The sequence below is a fragment of the Triticum urartu genome, chromosome 6A (assembly GCF_056163025.1).
Source record: "Triticum urartu cultivar PI428250 chromosome 6A, HENAU_Tu73, whole genome shotgun sequence".
NCBI lineage: Eukaryota > Viridiplantae > Streptophyta > Magnoliopsida > Poales > Poaceae > Triticum > Triticum urartu.
The window spans coordinates 426175806-426191532 of record NC_141878.1 but is presented as its reverse complement, the minus strand read 5'-3'; positions in this window follow the sequence as shown (position 1 = coordinate 426191532).

Here is a 15727-nt window from a genome sequence, read left to right as displayed (position 1 = left end):
CCACAAAGAATGTCCACCTGGAGGTCGCACTCGCCGCGAGGCGCCTCGCCCTGCAAGAATTCGTCGACCTACACATCCACGTGTACGAGCTAATCGTGTACATAGGTATCTACGAGGCCAGTGAGGACACTACGATGTTGGCCTTCCTCAACCAGCTGGAAGCCTTGGATGCCTTTGCTGACAAACACCTTGACCTCGCCACAAAAGTCGTCGCTCCTTAGCTGCCGGTCGGTGACCCCTCGCACTGAGTTGAGGAGGAGGAGGTCGTACGTTGATGGATGCATCTTTGTTCTTGCCTCCTGTAACTACCACTGTGACTGCATCATCGTGGCCTTAATTCTTATTGTGCCATTGCATTCTCGTTCCAGTCAATACAGACATGTGCGATCCATTTGCTTAATTATATGCATAACTGTAACTAGTACTCCATCTGACAATTTATAAGTTGTGCTTACTTTTTCCATCAAGTTCGTGCAACGCACGGGCATCTTGCTAGAAACACTAGAACATGTCGGACCACATGTGACCAAACCGACGATACGCCAACCTTGCTACTACCCTGCTTATCTGGCGATAAAAGCCCCGCCCTAGCGTTTCCAATCATTATTTCTATCTCTCGATCGTGCCAAGGAGCAGAACCAAATGTTACAATTTATACATGTTTCTCTACTCCTACTCCTATAAAAGACTCAGTTGGTGATGGTGGTGTGTCTGCCATCCGTCATTTCTGGCCATTAGATATGCATCTAACGGCTGTGAGATAAGTTGTGGCATTTTTGAAACAATAGCCCACTTCTCTTCTCCAATTTACAGAAAACCCCTTATTGTCTTGAAAGCAACCACATCCCTCCCTCACCTCGTCAAAACAGCCAGAGAAATATATTTTGAGTGAAAAGTAATATATTTTTAGTGGTATATATGTATATCAAAACAAGAGTGTTTTCTTTCAAGTTTGTGAACAAGTACTACTATTCTACTACTTTGGATCCGTCGCAACGCATGGGCACATTGCTAATAAAAGGAAAAGGCCTACCGCGTTTGCATCGCACCGCCACACGCCCGGGAATTGGGAGTACTCCATGGCCCATCCGACACGCCACATAGCTAGGGAAGGCGTGTTGCCTAGCATTTTCACTTTCATGTGGGACCACAGTTGAGCAAACCGACTATTGGCAAACCGCACCCCACTCGCCGCGTTGGAAAACAGCAACAAGGAGGAGAAGATCTAGTTGTAGCACAGAAGCCAAGAAATTTGGTGTCAGATGGGGCTCATTGATAGAGTAGGAGCATTCCGTACTACTACTCCTACTAGTATGAAGCTTGAACTACAACTAGTACTACCACTATACAACTAGGTACGTGCACGACACAACATCGTAGGAACAAAAAACATGAAGATCTTGTTTTGGGTGATTTGTCTTTTTTCAGTCGACGTAGTATGAATAATATGATGTGGGGGGCACCCATGAAGATTATGTGGCTTGGATGCATGGCTAGGAAAGGCTAGAGAAAAATAAATAGGTAATGTGTTTAGAGTGCACTCCACTAAATAGATATAGTTTGCATCCATTGCAACGCACGGTCCAGCACATTGGCAGTAGTAAGAAACAAATTCCGGGTTTGGCACGAGTTCGTACTGCGGGAGCACCACAAGGCCTACCGCAGGAGTTACATTTCCCTCTCGGGGCCCACGGGACCTGAAAGTGCGTTAAGTCGACTAGAGGAGGGTGAATAGGCGATTTTTATGAATTCTTCACTGAGGAATTTCAGGGTGAGGAAATTCCTAAGCGAAGAACTACTTGCAGCGGAATAAGTACTCAGATGCAGACATGACATAACATAAACATGGACATCATGATGAATTGGAAACAAAACACAGAGTACAGAAAGCGTACGCACAGGATAAAACAGAATGAAGACAAACAGACTGAAGAAATTGAACTGGGGAAATTGAGAATGTATTCAGTCAAAGTCTTCAAACAGATATGAATAGGTACACAACACAGTAATGAAGAAATGAAAGGGTTGAGGAAATAGAACCGGTAAGCTCGGTGAAGACTATGATTTGGTAGACTAGTTCCAACTGATGTGACAGTTGTACGTCTAGTTAGAGCGGCTAGGTATTTAAACCTGAGGACACACAGTCCTCACTGTATTCTCCTTGAACTAAGGTCACACAGACCTCGTCCAATCACTCGTGGTAAGTATTCATGTGACTTCCAAAACTTCACAGACTCGGTCACTCAGCGATCCACAATTCCTCTTGGATGCTCTAGACCATGACGCCTAACCGTCTGGAGGATGCACAGTCCTCAAAGGTATCAAGCGTTGGTTCCACACAGGAACAATCTCTTCAGTGATGCTCAATCACTTTTGTTTTGTAGGTGTATGGTTTGGGGTTTTGGGTTTTTCCTCACTTGATGATTTTCGCTCAAAGTCCTTGGAGGATGGGATGCTTGTCGGTGTCAAAATCGGCGGATCTCGCGTAGGGGGTCCCGAACTATGCGTCTAAGGCGGATGGTAACAGGAGGCGGGGACACAATGTTTACCCAGGTTCGGGCCCTCTCGATGGAGGTAATACCCTACTTTCTGCTTGATTGATCTTGATGATATGAGTATTACAAGAGTCGATCTACCACGAGATCGTAGAGGCTAAACCCTAGAAGCTAGCCTATGATTATGATTGTTCTTGTCCTACGGACTAAACCCTCTAGTTTATATAGACAGCGGAGGGGGCTAGGGTTACACAGAGTCGGTTACAAGGGAGGAGATCTACATATCCGAATTGTCAAGCTTGCCTTCCATGCAAAGGAGAGTCCCACACGGACACGGGACGAAGACTTCAATCTTGTGTCTTCATAGTCCAACAGTCCGGCCAAAGGATATAGTCTGACTGTCCGAGGACCCCCTAATCTAGGACTCCCTCAGTAGCCCCTGAACCAGGATTTAATGACGATGAGTCCAGCGCACAGATTGTCTTCGGCATTGCAAGGCGGGTTCCTCCTCTGAATACTCCATAAAAGATTTTGAACACAAGGATAGTGTCCGGCTCTGCAAAACAAATTCCACATACCACCGTAGAGAGTACAATATTTCCACAAATCTAATCAGCTGACAACTTTTCATAACGTGACATCACGCCATGGCCCGGTCATTATTCGAACCGTTTTTCTCAACCAGCTACTGCATATATTGCGAGGCGGTTTTATTGGCACGTCTTGTCGAAGGAGAGATCGTGTCCCCTTATCATGGGATTCTCATCAATACGAGTGTGGGTAACCCAACCGCGCCATCAATCACGGTGCTTGGGGAATAAGCAAATTTACCAGGCAAGTGGGGAGGCGCAGAATCCATGCTGCCTTTATAAGGGGACAAGGACTCCTCCTTTTCACCCACGCCTTATTCTTCCCGATCCATTCCCCCTCGCCCGAGCTCCAGCGCCCGAGCGTTCGTCTTCTCCGCCCACAAAGGCCTTCCAAGAATGTCCGGATCCGGAGCAAGAGGCAAGTGGATGGCCCCTACCATACAGGAGAAGCATATCAAAAAGCTTCGGGAGGCCGGGTATCTGGCCGAAAAAATCGGCCACCGTCTCCCGACGGCAGGACTGATCGTCCCCACTCCGGAACCCCAAGAGAGGGTTGTATTCCTCCCTCATTTTGTCCGCAGGCTGGGGTTTCCCCTCCACCCGTTCGTTCGCGGCATCATGTATGATTACGGGATCGAATAATGACCGGGCATTCTACTGAGGGGTATAAGGAGCAGATAACTCATGAGTAATACCAAGTTCATCAAGATAGTCATCAAGACTAGTGTTCTTGAACTCAATTCCATTGTCACTTCTGATGTGCTTGATCTTCACACCAAAGTTGGTTGAAGCCCTCGAGGAAAACCATTTGAAGTCTTCCTGCACTTCAGTTTTGTAAGTGATGATGTGCACCCATGTATAACGAGAATAATCATCAACAATGACAAAGCATTTGTGAATGTGGCATAATGAGTAGGGCCAAAGAGATCCATGTGAAGCAATTCAAATGGACGAGTGGTAGTCATGATGGTCTTTGAGGGATGCTTGGCCTTGGTCATCTTTCCAGCTTCACAAGCTCCACACAAATGGTCCTTGAGGAATTTTACACCCTTGAAGCCAATGGCTTCCTTCTTCTTCGCGAGCGTGTGCAAATTCCTCATGCCATCGTGACCAAGTCATCGATGCCATAGCCAACCTTCTGAAGCTTTTGGAAGTAGACATGTAGCAGATTGTGGTCATGTAGAGAAATCAACAATATACAAATCTCCTCTCCTAAAGCCTTCGAAGACTTTGGAATTGTCAGCTTCCATGATCACAACACAACGATACTTGCCAAATACAACAACCATATCAAGATCACAAAGCATTGAGACAGACATGAGGTTGAACCCTAAGGACTCGACAAGCATGACTTTGTCCATGTGTCAATCCTTTGAGATTGCAACCTTACCTAGACCCAATACCTTGATTTTGCCTTTGTCAGCGTAGGTGATATGCTTCAGATGCGATGGAGATAAAGCAGTGTCCATCAACAAGCTCCTGTCACCAGTCATGTGATTTGTACATCCACTATCAAGGACCCACTTAGTGGCTTTGGGTTGATCATCCTGCAGATGAATTTGTGTAGCTTACGAACTCATATACTTCATTAGTGAAGAATATGACATCAAATTCATCAGATCAGTTTCATCAAGTGATAGAGCAGGTAAAGTAATGTGAGGACGTGAGAAATGAAAAAAATCATTTCTTCATGATTAGCTTGTGTCCTTTCAAGCATATTCAGGTCTTTAGCAAATTCTTCAGACGTTTAGGTTCGTCTGGAGACCTGACCCTGCATAAGAAGTTAGTTCTTTTTCTTCACCACCCACATCTAAAGGGGTGGCAAAGAGTTCATCACTCTGTGAGCTCCATAAGAGAAAGGTGGCATAGATGTCAATCCACTTCGTTTCACATAAGAGGGGTCAGGGTAAGCATATGAGTAAGCAGAGAAATTCTTCGAGGATTTATGTACATAATGATTTGAAGAATAATGCACATATCCATAATCCTTAGCCTTTCCTTGCAAAATAGAGGTGTTAGCACGATGATGTTCATATGAGGACTTTGATCCATGTGAGGAATGTGGTCCCTATGAGGACTTGGATCCATATGAAGACTTTGGTCCATATGAAGAATTTGATTTGGGGTTCCTATTCTTCACACGTGGTGTCATGATGACATTCACGTGAAGACTTTCAAGGCACCTTTTGGGAACCCAGATTTTCTTCAGAGGAGGACCGTTCCTGTAGTTAGTGCCAACATATCTAGCAAATACTTCACCATTCTGATTTTTGAACAGTTCATAATTGGAGCCAAATGACTCATCGTAAGAATATGAAGATTCACATGTAAAGCCAGATAAAGTAGATGGATCCACTAAAGGTCCCTTTGCAGCAACCCATAAGGTTTGGGGATACTGCTCAGGTTTCCAGTAGGTCCCATCAGCATTGAGTTTCCTCTCAAAGGAAATACCCTCTTTCCTAGGGTTCCTGTTGAGGATCTGCTTCTTAAGCACATCACAAAGAGCATGATGCCCTTTGAGGCTTTTGTACATGCCTGTCACATACAATTCCTTCAGCCCTGCATGGTCAGTGATACTAGCAGGATCCTCAGATGAGGAATTAGTGATAGCAGAGACAGTTGAAAATTTTGCACCAATAGAAGCATTTGAACTTTCAGGTGAAGAATTAGCAGATTCACGTTCAATGCACTTCAAACATGGAGGAATAAATTCTTCCTGAGTAGCGTTGATTTGTTGAGCAAGTAATGGATCACGCTCCTTCTGAAGATCTTCATAACTCACTCTTAACTTTTCAAGATCTTGCTTTCTTTAAAGAAATTCATAAGAAAGCTTCTCATGATCAGATAAGAGAGTATTATGATGACTCTGAAGATTATCAAACTTAGTCTAAAGTCTCTGAAGATTTTCAGTCAAAGTTTTAGTGCAATCCATTTCATCACCCAACATATCATCGCTTTTGTCTAGCATATTTTGAACTTTTTCAAGAGCCTTTTGTTGTTTCACAACAACCTTACCAAGTTTAGAATAACTAGGCTTGAGGTTTTCATCAGATTCATCCTCACTTGATTCAGAGGAGGGATATTTGAGTACCTTTGCACCTTTTTCCATGAAGCAATAGGTGGGAGCATAGTCATTATCGATGTTGTCAGTGGTGTTGGGGAGGTCCTTTTCCTCAGAGTTGAAGATGGACTTGCTGACGAACGCGATAGCAAGGGCTAGGCTCGCCACACCAGAGTCTGACTCCTCAGATTCCTCCTCTTCCTCATTTTCCTCAGATTGAGCCTCAGAGTCCATTTCCTTGCCAATGAATGTCCGAGCCTTCTTGGAGCTGCTCTTCTTGTGAGATGAAGACCTTAAAGGTTTTGATGAAGAGGACTTTGAAGATTTATTCTTCTTTGAATCATCAGAACTGTAGTCCTTGCACTTCTTCTTCTTTTATTCATTTTCCCACTGAGGACAATCTTGAATGTAGTGACCGGGTTTCTTGCATTTGTGGCAAAGCCTCTTCTTGTAATCACGGGATGAGGAATCTGATCTTAAGTCATCACTTCTTGAGGATTTTCCAAAATGACCACGTCTTGAGAACTTCTAGAATTTCCTCATGAGCATTGCTAGCTCCTGGCTCAGTTCTTCAGGATCACCAAGGCTGCTACCAGAATCCTCACCTTCAGATTCAGACACGGCCTTGGCCTTCAGAGCTCGTGATCTACCATTGCTTGGTCCATAGAGATCTCTCTTCTTAGCAAGATGGAACTCATGAGTGTTTAGCCTCACGAGGATATCAGCGGGATCAAGTGACTTGTAGTCTCCACGTTCTTGTATCATCGGTGCAAAGGTGTCAAATGAGGAATCAAGCGATGAAAGAAATTTCTTCACCACCTCGTGGTCGGTGATGTCAGAGGCACCAAGTGCTTGAAGCTCATTAGAAATGGTAGTGAGGCGATCGAAGGTTTGCTAAACATTTTCATTGTCGAGTCTTTTGAAGCGGTTGAAGAGATTGCGAAGAACGTCAACTCAAGAGTCATGTCGTGTTGAGACACCTTCATTGACCTTGGACAGCATGTCCCAGATAAGCTTTGCTGTCTCCAAAGCACTCACTCTGTCATACTGCCCTTTGCTCAGATGGCCATATATGATGTTCTTCGCTTGAGAGTCGAGTTGCTTGAATCTCTTCACATCAGCAGCGTTGATGGTAGGAGTGATAGAGGGAACGCCATTTTCCACAATGTACGAGAGATCGTTGTCAATTGCCTTAAGATGCATGCACATCTTATTCTTCCAGTAGGGGTAGTCCGTTCCATCGAAGGTACGACACCCAGCAGAGACCTTGATCATACCTGCGGTTGACATAACTAAAACTCCACGTGGGTAAACCAAAATCACACAGAACAAGGGAGTACCTTGCCCTGATACCAATCGAAAGTGCGTTAAGTCGACTAGAGGGGAGGGTGAATAGGCGATTTTTATGAATTCTTCACTAAGGAATTTCAGGGTGAGGAAATTCCTAAGCGAAGAACTACTTGCAGTGGAATAAGTACTCAGATGTAGACATGACAAAACATAAACATGGACATCATGATGAATTGGAAACAAAACACAGAGTACAGAAAGCGTAAGCACGGGATAAAATAGAATGCAGACAAACAGACTGAAGAAATTGAACTAAGTAAATTGAGAATGTCTTCAGTCAAAGTCTTCAAATAGATATGAACAGGTACACAACACAACAATGAAGAAATGAAAGGGTTGAGTAAATAGAACTAGTAAGATCGGTGAAGACAATGATTTGGTAGACCAGTTCCAACTGTTGTACGTCTGGTCAGAGCGACTAGGTATTTAAACCTAAGGACACATAGTCCCGGACACACAGTCCTCACTGTATTCTCCTTGAACTAAGGTCACACAGACCTCGTCCAATCACTCGTGGTAAGTCTTTAGGTGACTTCCAAACCTTCACAGACTCGGTCACTCGGCGATCTACAATTCCTCTTGGATGCTCTAAACCATGACGCCTAACCGTCTGGAGGATGCACAGTCCTCAAAGGTAACAAGTGTCGGTTCCACACAGGAACAATCTCTTCAGTCATGCTCAATCACTTTGGGTTTGTAGATGTTTGGTTTGGGGTTTTGGGTTTTTCCTCAGTTGATGATTTTCGCTCAAAGTCCTCGGAGGATGGGATGCTCTCAGTGACAAGTGTCAGTTTCTTGCGGAGCAACCAACCAGCTAGTGGTTGTAGGGGGCAGCTATTTATAGCCTAGGGAGCAGCCCGACATGATAAGACATAAATGCCCTTCAATGATATGACCGTTAGGTGGGTAGATATTTTGGGACAGCTGGCGCGTATCACAGCAACGGTCGGAAATTTGAGGCATCAAATTCCTCAGGGCTATCATGTTCCTCACTTGTAGGCAATCCGCACTGGCGAATTCCTAACTCCTTAGTCAGGACAAGTTCCTCAGAGACCAGAAGAACTTCGTCTCTATCACTGAAGAAATTGACTGAACTGTATGAGATTTCCAATGGCTTCACTCGAAGGGATTGGTAGGTGTACGATTTTCAGTTGAGCATCACTTGGAACTTTTCCTTAGTTTTACCTTGACCCTCTTAACAGTATGGTGTTTCCTATGACTCAAGAAAGAGAAAATGAAACTATGAAAACAAAAGTCTTCACGCTTCATGTTCCTCGCATGCATATCAAGTCTTCATGGTCACATCAATTGCTTCACTTTCAGAGTCTTCAGAAATCCAGAGTCTTTAGTTGAAGACATTCATTTTTAGGGGTCAACTTTCTCTATAAATATCAAAATCCTTATAGACTTATAGTCCTGTGTACACTCACAAATGCATTAGTCACATAACCTATAAGTCTTCAATACACCAAAATCACTAAGGGCCACTAGATGCACTTACAGGACCGAGCTTCGATGGCTTAGTGCACCGGCCTATGAGTCAATGACATGAGGACGTTAAATGCGGCTGGCGCACATGTCATTCTCATGGTGGTGGCGTGGTTCCCGACTCACTCGTTCGGGATGAACCTGCCGGTGGTGGTGTGGCCGTGGCGAGGGTGCCACAGCTCGGCATCGGGGCATTACGAGGCATAGATGGCCACGCCGGTGGGTACTACCTATAGTATAGAAGTACTCCAGCTGAGGATTGATGCCCGGGACGAAATGTGTCACAGCCGCTGGATGAAAATTTGATGGTGCGGGAGTACAGATCGGAGCATAGGAGCGGAGCAGGCAAGCCGCGTCCAATCGGTTGTGGCTATGGTAGAAACTTGATGGTCGCCGCAGTTCAGCTAGCCTGCATGTCATGCACACAAAGGCAGAGGAGCGGTGGGGCCGAGAGGGATGAGGCGCACGTCGGGGGACGTCGTGCCTTGGGTTGGAGCGGCGTCGTGGGAATCGCGTGTGGTAGTGGTAGCAACGTGATGGTCCCCGTGGTTCAACTTCCATGGACAAGCTGTCATGTCTACTGACACATGCATTGCATACCGCTCACTGCAAGGAGCAGTAGTAGAGAAAACTTGTTCCAAAGATACCACTTTTCCGATAAAATTCTCGAGATATCATTAGTTTTTACACATCACTACAAAAAAATGCACTTCCGTGATGACGCGTGTTTGTCACAGAAGGTCACGTTTTCTGTCATGCATATACATCCATGAAAATTTTATGACAAAATCAAGATAGTCATACATGTGCTGTCGTAGAAGTGTTCCATGAAATTACCAAAATTATCATCACGGTAGTGTCCACTTCCATGACGATAAATCATGCGTCACATAAGTGCTTTCGTCAAGGGTGACCGACACGTGGCATCCACCGTAACGGAACACCGTTAAGCTATCGGGTCCGGTTTTGGATCCGATAACCCGTTAACAGCCCCGACCAATGGGGATTTTCCACATGTAAAATCATCATTGGCTGGAGCAAACACGTGTCGGCTCACCGTTGGGACAGATGTCATCCACTCATTGGACCCAAAGCGCCTATGATACGTCGACACGTGGCACGGCCCAACAGAGGCCCATTCCTATGAAAAGGTCGGCCTGTTTGACTTGGTCAAAAGGTGGCGGGCCAGCCCACGGCAAGCCTTTTAACGGCATGTTCTCATATAGCCCATTTACAGCCCGCTAACCCAGGGCATGTTTATGGCCTATCCGAATTAGGCCCAGTATCGTCATCTGGGTCGTCCAATATAATTCCAGCTCGTTTTAACTTTCGGCCCATGTATGGCCCATGACATCTTTCGGCCCATATGAGGCCCTTAGTAACTCTCGGCCCATTAACGGCCCGTGGTAAAACTGGCCTGTAATGAACAGTGTATCACTTTTTACCCCCATTAACGGCACGTGGTGAAACTAGCCCGTAATGAACAGTGTATCACTTTATACCCATTAACGGCCCATTATTCCGTTGGGCCGTTTCCTGCCCATGTTATATTTCGGCCTTATCAGGGCCCATTTATTCTTGGGCTCATTTCCTGCATTCGTTTACTTACGGCCCGTTACTGTCATTTTCTGCTTGTGGTCCAAATTCAGCCTGTGGTTACAGTCAGCCCGTTTGTGGCCCGTTAATACGTTGGGCAGTTTTCATAGCGTCATCAAATACGGACGATTAACGACGGCCCGTTATGGTCGGCCCATGAACGGACGATTTCAACTCTAGCCCATTGACGGCCATAATGTGGTCTGTTATTGGCCCATGTTTGGCCAACCGATCATACAGCCCGGAGAAGGCCCATTGATGATACGGCCCGTAGAAGGCCCATTGTGACTACGGCCCGTATAAGGCCCATTGTTTCTACGCCCCATAGCAGGACCATTGTTTCTATGGCCCATAGGAGGTCCATGTTAACTACAGTAAATATGTAGCCCAAGGTTATTGTGGCCTAGTTTTAAAAAATAGGTTATTGCGGCCACTAGCAAACCACGGAAAAAGAACTGCACTGACTACAAGAAAACAAATAAACAAGACAATAAGGAAATAAATTAGCAAGCAACTTACACTAGGCTATCACGGCTATTACACATATTACATCCACTGGGCATCAAAGTTCGCCACCAGTGCAAATATAGGGAACAAAGCAGCATATAAACGCCGCAGCAAAACATGTCCAGAACTAAAACCACTTCAGAAGAGCTCAAGAAACAATATCCTGGGTACCCATAATGCTGGCAAGATGCTTAGCAAGCTTATTAACTTTCTCTTGTTTGGCGCTTAAATCCTCCAGCACTTGCTGTTGCACCAGAAAGTATGCATCTGAATTCTGCAGGGACTTCCTCAGTCCTTCGGCTTCCTATTGCATAACATCTGATTGATTTCTTTCAACTTGAAGTTGAGACTCAAGAAGCCGAACTGATTCAGGCAACGAGTTTGAAGAGCTGGTGCCAGCAATAGTAGCCAGTAACTCGAACACTACATCAAGACAGGACTTTGGGGTTGTCTCAGTGTCTTCAATATAGTTTTTATCAGCTTTCTTGAAGACCAACATGGATGTCTCACTATATTGAACCTTATCTGCATTACTTCCTTTACCATTGCATAACGGGGTACTCTTCTCCAATATTTTATCCGCGTTCTAAAAGAGAAACAAACAAACACATCACAGGTTTACAATGTAGTATACGAAACTCATTTTGGTAAACCAGTTCAGTAGTAAGGTGGACAGGATAACAGCTGAAACAAACATATATCTATGTAGTATGGTCACTATATGGTATATATCATTCTAGTTTATGTTGCCAAATCAAGATAGATACAGTTCGAATCATATCTATTTAAGACAAAGCAGCACAGACAGAATATAAGTGTGGGAAACTACACGGCAATAACAACACTTGTAATGTGCATGGCATGAGAACATAACTGTTTATTCAATTGAAACTAAAATCAACATAGAGCAAGTTACAACAGCAAACACGTTAAAGAAACAGGTTTAAAACATACCTGTTGCACCATTGGAGTTTCAATTGCATCCTTCAAATTTGAAATCAGTTAGTATGAGTAAATACAGTGATGCAAGAGCAAGGTAGTATGAATCATAACTACGGAACCTGACCTGAGAACAATTCTTCTTTTGCTTTAAGCGTTGACTTGGGGTTCGGAGTGGTGGTCCTCGTGCTTTGGGAACTATTGTTGCCTTACAAACTGCTCGTGTTTGGGTGCTCTGTGGTGGAGACGGTGTTGTGTCAACGGGAACTGGGTTACTATCTGCTGGGGTTGGGGTTAGAAGGGGTGTAGCTGGTTCTCTGTCCAACTGGGTAGGGGTACAATCTGCGTGAGTCTGGGTTATGTGTGGTGGGGCTGGTTCTTGGGTAAGTACAACCGTGGTTCTATCTACATCGACAGGTAGCACGATCTTTTCTGAAGACCATGTTTTTACTCCCGCAGATACTGCCATCACCCCCTCCAATTTAAATGGCTGATAAACAAGAAAAGGAATTGAATGTACAGACATTGTAAGATAGACAGGTGCAATGGATAGTAGGGAAGAAAACAGGGCATGAAATAATTCACAATAATGTGGTCTAACCAAACAGAATAGCAGGACATAATTTCACATATATGATGGCTAATTAAACAGGATTGCATGACACAATTTCACATGTACGATGGCTAACTAAACAGGATAGGATGACATACTTCAAAATATGATGATTATGTAAACAGGGTGACATGATATAACTATACGATGTGTCTATTAAAGTGGTTGGCATGCCATAAATCACAAACATGTCGTCGATGGAAACATGATGGCATGATATAATTCACGGACATAATTCAAAATATGATGACCATGTAAACAGGATGAGATGATATAACTATATTATGTCTTTGGAAAATGGGTTGGCATGCCACAATTCAGATACATGTTGTCTATGTAAACATCATGACAGGATATAATTCAAATATATGATTTATATACTAAGGAAGTGAGCAGAGGGCAATCGCATATATGATGTGTCAACTAAGGAGATGGCATTCAATATCATGTATATGATGTAAAAACTAAGCATTGCAATACATCAAATGCATGATATGAGTAATATAACTCTGCCAAGTTTGAGCATACACCTCAGGGGGATAATAGGACTGGTCATCTGCCTCTGAATCCTCCTCTGAAGAGCTATCTGCAACCAGCAAGATATCTGCTTCAGCAGGTAGCATTGTCTGCTCTGAAGACCTTATTTTCACTCCAGATTTCTCCATCACCAATTCAAATGGCTGATGCACAGGAAGAGCAGTTGAGTATACAAACATTGTCAACAAAAGCAATGAGAGATACAAAAAAAGGACGGCATGATATAATTCACATATATGACGCTTGGCTAAACAGCATAGCATTGCATAATTCACATATATAATGCCTTGCAACAAGATAGCATTGCATAATTCACATATATAATGTCTTGCAACAAGATGGGACTGCATAATTCACATATATGGTAATTAGACACTAAACAGGTGGCATTCACACAAAGCGTGTCTAAACTAAGCAAATGACATAGCAATGCAAGATACCATACACACGATATGAGCAACATAACCTGCCAAGTTAGAGCATGCACCTCGGGGGTCAATAGGACTGGTCATCTATCTCTGAATCCTCCTCCGAGGAGCTATCTGTAACCAGCAAGACATGCGCTTCGTCAGATAGCATTGTCTGCTCTGAAGACCTTGTTTTGACTCTAGATTTTTCCATGACCGTGTCGAATGGATGATGCACATGAAGAGTAATTGAATGTACTATAATTATTGACAAATTTAACACGTAATAAAAAATGATGTCATGATATAATTCACATATAAGATGACTGGCTAACCAGGGTGGCATTGCAAAATTCACGTATATGATGCCTGGCTAAACAAGATGGCATTGCATGATTCACATATACGATAAAGAAACTAAACAGATGGCATTGACACAAACCATGTCTAAACTAAGCAGATGACATCTTGGATGTATACAGTAAGCAATGCAAGGCACCATATGCATGATATTACCAACATCAGCATGCCAAGTTAGAGCGATGACCTCATGGGGTAAATAGGAGTGGTCTTCTGCTTCTGAATCCCCCTCAGAACAGTTATCTTCCTCTTGATTACTATCCGAAATGGGTGGAGGGGGGCTGCCTTTGCGCCCACCATGGAGCGACGTCTGCATGAAATTTTATTGCCACACAAGGATCGTCTCTTTTGCTCTACATGTTCAGTTCCATTGTGTACAATAACTGACATGCATAGGAATAAAACATAGTGAGATTATGTAAGGAGTGCATGCACAAATCCAGAGTGATGGTAGCAAACTATGGATACACCCAAAACCGATGATAGCGTGCAGATAATAGCTTTAGTTAAAAAGTACAGATAATGGCTCCTTTAATGTTTGTTTGCACCCAACATGAAACTCATAGTAGACACCCGAGATTAACCAGATAGTAGATAGATAGTACTGATTGCTGCCCCAATATGTAACCCACAACCATTTAAAAACTCAAGTTTCATCATAAATTTGGACCTGACTCAGAGTCTAATAGGTGAACACGACGATAAAGTAGCATGTCATCATATTAAGCGATGCATAACGTAAGCAGACACGGAAGAGTGCGACCTCTCTTGCGGACTCATGTAGTCCTCAAGGTCATCTGCTCAGTTGATGATGGTAATGCAGTTGTCGTGGCTGCCGGCGGTGGGGAAGAAGATATGAGGCGGCGAAAGACAGTCTGGAGAGCGGATCCCTGCTGTGGTGAACCCTTCCGTCGTTGGAGCAGCTGAGCTGGGGTGGAACACAGCACCGCAGGAGCAGGACAAACCACACAAGGTTTTCTTTGACACATATCAGTAACAGAAGTAATTGTTTAAGGGCTTGTTTGAATTTGAGGATTCTAACAATGCAGGGATAGGAAATAGACAGGAATAGGATAGGAATGCACATGCAAAATAGAGAATTTAAAAACAAAGGATTTCTGCCAATCTGGGTGTTTGGTTCACAAGAATTGGAAGAACACAGGATGCAAAGAAGCATGGTGAGATTAAGTCAAACCACGAGAAAATGTACGGTTATAATGCTATTATGCTCTATCTCTTAGTATTGTGCTTCATGAATAGGAATTTGAAAAGGAGGACAAGTGGAAATTAAAATTCCTACGCTTTTTCTTTCAACAAGACACTAAAGGAACAAATCCTATTGTTTCCTTTGCTCCATTCATGAAAAGTAGAACCATATGAAACTTTCCAATTCCTATGTTTTTCATTCACTTTTCCTTTCAAGCATTGGCGATTCTAGTAGGCAGGCTTGAGCAAGGAAAGGCCTACACTAAAAAATTGTTTTTGTGCTACTTCAATTACTTTGGACCCAGGCCACTGCCCTACTAGCTCAGCTCCCAGGGCCATCGACAAATGCATAACTCAAACGCGCAGAGATAAATAATGATGGCGTTCAGGAGAGTCCATCACGGATAGCTAAGTTGCCTGGTACCTCACTGCTTTTCATATAGTAGGATAAAATAATCGTATTTCCCGTTACTCCGTGTGCTCAGTGGACAATACATATATAACATGTAGAGTAAAAAAGAGATGCAACAAGTGTACAACCTCTTTGGCGAAGCCATGTCAATCTCAACATGATTGGG